This window comes from Neovison vison, chromosome 12 (assembly GCF_020171115.1).
Source record: "Neovison vison isolate M4711 chromosome 12, ASM_NN_V1, whole genome shotgun sequence".
In the NCBI taxonomy this organism is placed as follows: Eukaryota; Metazoa; Chordata; class Mammalia; order Carnivora; family Mustelidae; genus Neogale; species Neogale vison.
The window spans coordinates 57674842-57684076 of record NC_058102.1 but is presented as its reverse complement, the minus strand read 5'-3'; positions in this window follow the sequence as shown (position 1 = coordinate 57684076).

Sequence of the window (9235 nt, the reverse complement as noted above, 5' to 3'; positions counted from 1 at the left end):
TTCCCAATCCTCGGCCTGCCTTTGAGTCTCTGCCTAAACATGAATGATGGTAGCTGACTTCCTTGATATGGCAAACTCCGAATAAATAGCTTACACTTGTTCTCATTTGGACGGTCTTTGTTTATTTCCACAGTGTTCACCCTTGTAACTTTCTACTTTAAGTTTCTACTGTAAATTTCTACTACAATTTGAAATTATACCTTATTCTATCTAGACTGTCCTAATATGAATGGCATGTGGTTACAGAGTTCCAAATAGAATGTTGCTTTTCATCCCTGAGTAAGACTGTATTTTAATCTCATCGAGACAGAAACTTTAGGATACTTAGAGAAAAAAGCCATGGGATTTTACTTGTCCTTTTTCCTCTAAGAAATTCACTCACAAACACAATATTTCTTTGCCCAAAGGTGGGAATCTTCAATCACCTGAATTTTCTTAGTCCCCTGATGTAGTCCTGTACACTCAGCGTCTCAGAACTGAAGATTCTTAAGCGGCAACTGATGGTTTTACTATTGACTCTCTTCAGAAAACCTTCTAAGGGAGGTAAGAGAGTGTCTTGACCTTGTTAGGGTCCTTGTGATGCAACTGCCTTAGTGTAACTGCCTTAACATCGCTGTGTAATTCAGGCTGGTAATTGCCTTATTTGTTTTCTACCGTCATTCTCACACTTAGGTGCTCTGCTGTACATTGTAGGGGGGGCTGGATTCCATAATCTACATTTACCAGCTGGTTTGGGGCCAGATTCTGCCAATGGAAATTAAAAGACAAGATGAGGGGAGATGTGACTCTCTTTTTCCAGTTTCCAGTAGCACTGAAACAACAAAGACTATTTAAGGATGATGACAGAATGGAGGTGGGAGTGGCAACAATAGTAGCCTTGTCTGGGCCAGGGAAGCTCCAGGGACTCTGGCAGCTTGCAGCCTTGCAGGCTCCTGGGCTCTAGCACGGAGAGCCAGGCACCAGTAACAGAAGCCTTCACTGCTCACACTCATGGCTTCTGCTTAATGATTTTGCTCCCTCAACCTAGGAATGGTTGTCATTATTACTCAGGGAGTAACCTTCCCTTCTTTGCCAGACTTTACAACAGGCTTAACCAATTCCTTTATTTAAATCTCCTCTAGTTGAAATGACTAGGGTGGTTTTTGTTTTCTAATCCATACTGAATGATACAGATGCACAGTGGTGACATCCAATTAGAATTCCACCCATCCTGAAATCTCAGTGCATCTCTCTTGTATTCTATTTGGAGAATAAAGGGACAAGTTTCTGTCTTATCTCTTCGGGAAGATTTGCCTTAGAGAAAGAAACTCAGGCAGTGGATTTGCATAGATTATTCATTCTGTCTCAATTCAGATATGCAAATACAGTCCAAGAAAGGACTCTGTGACCTTGAGCTACTTAAGAAAAATGTCTTATTTTAGTATTCTCGCTTTATAAATTTAAAAACATACGAATAAATAACATATAGTAAATATTTTTAAAAATCATTTAATGGCCAGGCCTAACGCCATGCGGAGATCTTCCAAAATATCTCCCATGATATCGGTTTTTCCCAAGCAGCAGTCTGAGGTATGTCTTGTGAAGGTAAAAAAATGTACCTGTCATCTTTAAACACAAATTTCCCCTGAAGCCCAGTAATGCACTGGTGTGGAAGCACGATTGTTTTTTTTTTTTTTTTTTTGGTTGTGTTTGTTTTGTTTTCATTATTTTTCATTATTTTTATAATTTTGTTGTTGTTAAGTAAACCCTGTGCCCAATGTGGGGCTCTAACTTATGACTGGGAGATCAAGAGTCCTATGCTCCATTGATTCAACCAGCCAGGTGCCTCCATTGTCCTTCAATGTATTTGTTTTGTTTGTTTGGTTTGTTTTGTTTTTTTAAGTAGGCACCACGCCCAGCATGGAGCCCACGTGGGGCCTGAACTCATGACCATGAGACCTAGACCTGAGGTGAGATTGAGAGTTGAGCGCTTACCTGCCTGAGCCACCCAGGCACCCCTATTTGTTTTTTAAATGGTTCCTTGGCAGTAAGTGAAGAACCACTGCCCCAAGCCATGAGTCTCTCCTTATCCTGCAGCCCTGGAACCTTATCCTGGCCCCTTCCCTGGAACCTTTCTAAGGACAAGCAGCTAAACGGTCAATGACCCTGCTTCAGAACTGTGAGCAGTGCTCTTTCTCATTGCTGGATGGCCATACCAGTCACTCTGGGCCTAGCTCCAACACGCATTGTTTAGCCCATTTTTCCTCCAGGGACTCCAGGCTGGGTGAGATTTGGATCAGAAGCTCAGTGGGAAAGACAGGGTTTCTCACGAGGTGCTGCCATTCCAGCATGAAAGATCGAGGGTCTCCCAAGGAGCCCCTGCTGATGGTCCCACTGAGTGACCCTCACATGACTTCTTATGGGAGCTGCAATCTCTGTAGAATTTTGACTCTGAGCAAAACAAGGAGAGAAAAATGCCGTTGGCAGGTCATAGTAGAGGCAAATGCAGTCATGGAAAGATAGAGCTCTGTACCCTCTGCTGCCGCTGCAGACAGTCCCCAAAGAGAAGGGAGGTTGCAGGAAAATGCAAGGATTTGGGGGGGCAGTTTGGAGCCAAGGGCTACCTGAGGTATAGGTACCACATTTTGATACCTTTGTTGAATTTTACCTCCATTTAATGTGATGAATTCTTAAAACTCACTGAGAGTACTTACCTGGGAAAATGAAAGTACTTTGAAAAGATATATACACCCCTGTGCTCCCTTGGAGGATTATTGACAATAGTCAAGATATGGAAGCAACCGAAGTGTCCCTTGATAGATGAATGGATAAAGAAGATATGGTGTATATATACAATTGAATATTACTCAGCCATAAAAAGAATGAAATCTTACCCTTCCTAACAACATGGATAGACCTAGAAGGAATTATCTTAAGTGCAAGAACTCAGAGAAAAACAAATACAATGTCATTTCACTTATATGTGAAATATAAAAGACAAAACAAACACACACACACACTACAAACAGAAGCTGACTCATAGATACAGAGAATAATCTGGCGGTTAACAGAAGGGAGGGGAGTAGGAGGACAGACAAAATAGGGGAAGGGGATTAAAAGGTACAGACCTCCAGTTATAAAACAAGACATGGGGATACAACATGGGGAATATAGTTAATAATTTGTAACAACTTTGTATGGTGACAGATGGTAGCTAGATTAATTGTTGTGATCAAGTCCTAATGTATGTAAATGTTAAATCACTATGTTGTATACCTAAAACTAATATATTATTGTATGTCAACTGCACTTCAAAAGAAAAATTCACTGAATTCCCATTGATCAAGGATATTAACATTTATTTTAGTGATAAAAATACTGACTAATATTTAGCATTTTCTGTGTCAGGTTCTGTTTTCAAAGTTTATTACTCATTTAAGACATCATCATCAACCATATTTGACAAATGAGAAAACTGAGCTCAGTACAGAACATTATTTAAAATTTATCTGGCAAGCCAGTACCTGAACACAGGCAACCTGGCATATGAGCCCACGTTAATTGCCATCTTTCATCTGGCCTGAAGGATGATCTTTGTCTTATTTTTAAATGATATTTTCTATTTGATTGTTAATATAGAGAGAGATTATATAAAAATATAATTATTATTTTAAAAATTTTACTAGAAAAATTTTGAGTGGAATCATTCAGCTCAGTGGAAACTGAGAAATCAGTACCATGAATAACACTGCTGGTGTTAAGACAGATTGAAAACTTCTCTAGATTACAAGCCACTTATATGACTATCAGTTCATTTGAAATGTTGGAAGTTTTATGCAGTCTTTCCATGAAATTACGGTTCATACTGTAGCATAATTTATCTAATGAGGGCTGCATCGAAAAGGTAATGCCAAATGTTTTTAAAAATCATGAATTATTTGGAAATTATTAGAATAATTTGAAGAACAATGTGTAGCATGTTTTTATCATATGATAAGCAATTCTACACACATACATATATAAACTTGCATACATACATATGTAATTGAATAAATAGCTTTATACAGATATACAAGTCTTAAAGTTTAGAAATTAAGGAAAATATGTTTTAGAATTTTTACATTTTTATGTCGATATATAGGTTAATTGTTAATTTATAACACACACTGTTGATTAAATATGTTGAATATCAACGCTGGCTATAACATCAATCAACCTCATCTTAAATAGGCTGAAATGGTTAAAAACAAAAAACAGAAAACAAAACCTAAATAAATAAAAATAAATTATTTTTTCGCACATAATGGTAGTTCATGATAGGTTGTTGGCTCAGTTTTGTCACTAAGGTCATTTTCCTGTCTTCTTGTTTTCCTCAGTGTGAGGGGACCCTTGGGCTAGAGCCTCTCATGATCTCAATATGGCTGCAGTACTTCCTGCTGTCCCATCTGTGTTGGTTTAAAATATGTCCACAACCTCTTTAATACACCTCCCTGCAAAAGTGGAGTCTAATTCTCCTCCTCTTAAATGTGGACTGTATTAAGTGATTCACTTGTATGGGTAAAATAGGGCAGAAATGACAGTGTGTTACTCCTGAAATTAGGAAACAAAGGCATTGTGGTTTCCTCCTTACAATTTCTTTTTGATCACTCACTCTGGGGAAAGCTGAGGACATTCACTTAATCCTATGGAGAGGTGACATCACAAGTAACTGAATGAAGCCTTCTGCCAAGAGCCAGCAATGAACTGAGACCTTCTGCCAATTGCCATGTGAAGGAGACATCACTGAAGCAAATCCTCTAATCCTGGTCAAGCTTGCTGATGACTACAGCCCTAGCAAATGTCTCAACTATAACCTCATTGGAGACCCTGAGCCAGAACCACCCAGCTACGCTGCTCCTGAATTTCTGACTCACAGAAACTGTGGAATGATACATATTTGTTGAGACAATAAATGCAAATTGCAACACAGCACTAGATGACTAGTGTAGTATCTGTGTATGATAACAGCTAGGGAAGGAAAGAAGCAACTCCTGTCTTTCACTCTCTCTCTCTTTTTTGCCCCACTGAGAAGCTTTCTGGAGACTCCCTAGTAGACTTTTTCACATTTTGCTGGGCAGACATGAGTCATATTCCAGTGTCTTAATCAATGACTGGTAAGAGAATATTGCTGTGATTGGCTTACACTAAACAAGATCCATTCCCTGGAGCTAGAGCTGGAGTCTGCTTCTCTGAAACAGAAGAAGACTGTAGGGAATGGTGACTTCTGTTGGAAAGGAAGTATGGTAGAAGAATGGATATTGAGGTGACTTAAGAGTGCCCAAATTGTGCTCTGTTATCCAATACCCACCAATTCTCAAGGGTGTAACACACCAAAATTTCATTTCTCTGTCATACTACCTGTTTCTTGTGGTTTGGCAAGGAAACTCTGCCTGAAGGAGGTTTTCGCTCAACACTTGCTTCTGTGGTCTCCCCAAAGATGGGATAGGAAGGTACCAAGTTGTTTACCAGCAAGTTGAAAACCGTTCTGCCAGAAGTGACACATAACTCTTCCTCTGCTATCTTTTTGAGTAAGGTGATTATACTTAATTGCAAAGAGTTCAGGTAATGGAATCTGACATTGTGCTCAGAAACTGAAGACCCAGAAATATTTGGTGAACTCACTGCTGAATTACCAGCGGAGAAAAGCAGCATCTGTAATACCTGCTTGCTGAGGGTCCACAAACTGGGGTAGTAGTAGGAAAACAGACTTTCGCACTCCAGCCCCTACCATTCCCCAAACTTCGCAAGGAGGTTTGTCTCTTCCTGTCCTTGTCTTTAAGAGCTGAAGTGCTTAAACAGATTGAATGTTGGGCATGTGGCATAGGGAGAGACCCTAGCATAATCGCTGGTGCTGGATCTTAGCCTCGCATGTGTGAACAGGTCTTAGCAGACCACTTCAAAATTACTGTGAAGGTATTGACTCAGCATCAAGTGTTTCATTGCAGTCTGAGAAAGGGTCTAATAATGTGTGACTTGCTAATAACCCTAAAGTTATATAAATGACATGCTGAAATTTTAAAGTGCTTTAGTGTTGATATCTGCACCAAGAACTCACCTTTGTTAAGGATTCTTTAAAACTGTGGAGTGGCTATGATTCTAAAAGTATGCATGGAAACCTCCTGGCCAAGGAAAGAGATCAATTCTTTTACTAGGCTGATTCTCTCATTTCGGTCCTGCAAAGCTCCCAACCTGCTGAATTTCAGGTCCCCTGTTTTGCCTTTATCTTTTGAGTTCTTCTACGTCTGCCTAATAGCTGATCTATTGACAAATCTGCAACTGGAACTCAGTTTTTCTGACTCCTGGTTGTGATATCATTTAGCAAACTCCATCTCCTTTTTCATCTCTTCCCAAGAAGTTCTTGATCTCAAGAAGCTCCACCCATCTGCACTCTGTTTTTCATATCTTTCCTTTCTTCTCTCACAGCACACCTTGTTCCTATCTTTATGAAGCATATATCACACCACTCCACAATAGCTGATGTCCCGAGTATCTTTCTTCCCAACCTGTTAGTTCTTTGAAAGCAAGTTCCATGTTTAATGGGATTTTAAAACCTCACAGGTCTGCTATAGTGAATAGTACCATAGTGCCTGATTGTTAGGGAGTGTTCAATCAATGTTGAATGAATATTGAATATTACAAAGTTCAAACTCTAGGAGGGGGATTATATATTTCTGCATTGTAGGAATTTCAACTACTCTAAAAGAGTCTTTAAAAATTCACTATGGGGGGGGCGCCTGGGGCTCAGTGGGTTAAGCCGCTGCCTTCGGCTCAGGTCATGATCTCAGGGTCCTGGGATCGAGCCCCACATCGGGCTCTCTGCTCAGCAGGGAGCCTTCTTCCTCCTCACTCTCTGCCTGCCTCTCTGCCTGCTTGTCATCTCTCTCTGTCAAGTGAAAAAAAAAAAAATTTCACTATGGGGTGCCTGGGTGGCTTGGTTGATTGAGTGTCAGACTCTTGGTTTCTGCTCAGGTCACGATCTCAGGGTGCTGAGACTGAGCCCCATGTCAGGTTCCACGGTCAGCAGAGACTCTGCTTGAGTTTCTCCCTCTCCCTCTGCCCCCTCCATCTCTCTCTCTCAATCAATCAATCAATAAATCTTTTAAAAAAATTGCTATAAAGGTCCATTGTTTTCACTTCCTAAAGCAGGGCAAGCTATTAATATCTACTGAAATATAAAGAACCGCGGGAAGCACAACGAATGTAAGCCTTGGTCTAGTATTAACACTTCATCCAATCAACTCCTTATAAGCGTGGTACGGGCAGTGGTTTTCTGTTTTGGGGTTGGGGTGGAGAAGAGGACACTTCCTATCATTAAGTATCATTAAGAATCTCCAGGGATGGGGTAGAAAGTGTAGTTTGAAGATCCTCAGGCAATGCCCGTAAATTCACCCCCAGAATGGGATTTCTCTTCCTCCCTTATCATAGCACAAAGGGACTGATGCTCAAGTATTGGCCAAGCTGATTTCAGTCTTGTTGATTGTATAAAGCACTGCACCCCCATCCCCCAGAGCACCGAGACTTAGGGAGCACGGCTTTTATTATCCTGAGGTGGTTGAGCTCTTATTCTTTTGGATTCATCTAACTGTCAAAGAATTACATTATTTATAGGTGTGGGTATTTATAGAAGATCGCTGATTATTAAGCTTATAGTAACATTCTTGGTCTTGTGGGTGGGGACTGCCAAGCACATCCCAGTTCTCCTCCTTAGGGAGGTCATACCCCAGCTTAGCAAAGCTAGAGATAGCCTTCAGTGTGCAGGGTGTAGTCTGGCTATAGTTGACTGGAAAGCCTGGAGGCCTGCAGCCTTCCAGCGCACACTGCAGCCTTTTAGCCCTGTAAGCTGGAGTTTCCAAACTCGCTGGAGTGGAGACTTGCAAGGGGTGGGGCTGGAATGTCTTCCGCATTCCTCCTTCTCCTCCTCCCACTCCCCTCCCCCACTCCTCCTCCTTCCGCTCTTCGGCTCACTCCGCTCTCCTTCCACCTCCTCGGTCTCCACCCCTCCCTTCTTCTCCACCATTTCTACCCCCCCCCCTTCCTGTCCCTCCTTATCCAGGCTACGGGGTGCTGCTGCGGGGGGAGGGGTGAGTGGCTGGAAACAGAAACTGGGAGGACCTGGGTCTGAGTCTAGGGAGCCCTGGTAGCACCTTGGCCCCTGAGCACGTGGACATGAACCCTCTTCATATTATCTGTAGCCAAAGGCAGGACTAGCTTCACAAAACCTTCTGAAAGGACGCCCAGGTGTTTCAATTGTAGTTTTAGAGACAGCATGTCCATTCATGCTTGCTAATCTCTCATCTGTAAAATGGGGATAAAATAAAAATTTAACAAACGTTTTCCAAAAATAGGAAGCTGTACAACAAAGCTGTGTTCATTTCCTGTGAATGGTAAAGAGGAACTAAGTAACTGCGCTTTGTTGATTTTATTCCAGCTAAATACAAAAGACAGACCCTATACAACAAATGTTTTCTTTTGTTCTTGGCCTTGTAAAGAGTCATTTCTCTACAAAAAAAGAATCCCCTTTGTGCATTCCCTGGCCGAACTGGCCATGGGGATTATGAAGAGAAAAGCGCTCCCGAGCTGTTTTCCTGGTTAGAGACATTGTTCTGGAAAGCAAGCTGGGTTGCCATAGCTACGGCTCCCCAGCGGCCTCGCCCTGCCCCTTTCCACCCCGCCTGCCTGTGCTGGCTGCTGGTACTAGGGCTGTCCTCACTTCAGATATTCCTCCGCACAGCACGGAAATGGTAGGGAAATTCCAAACTATTTTCCCCAGATGGTCTCTGAGGCCCAGAGGGAGAAAAAAAAAATAATCCCTTGTCAGGCAGTCCTGAATTGTCCTTGAAAAAAACAGCTATTAGATTGAAAGCTCGTTGAAGGCAGGAACCTTGTTCTCATCGCTGAACCAATTCTTCTCCTCCTGTCACTAGGATCATTTTCCTCCCCAGCCCAAAGTAGGTCGATGCATATAGTAGGGTCTAAAAAAAGGTTTATATAATCATTAGCGGGTGAGTTTGCATTTTGACAGGGACTCTAGAGCCAGAATCCTGGCCTGCCACTTCAATCGATAACAGACCTACTCTGGCAAGCTTCACTGTCCTCATCTCTGAAATGGGGATGATAATATCTAAGTCAGAAATACGTGGTGGGGGTTGAATGAGATAACTTAATATGCGAAACATTTGGTATTATGTCAGGCTTATAGCAAGCTCTCCGTATTATA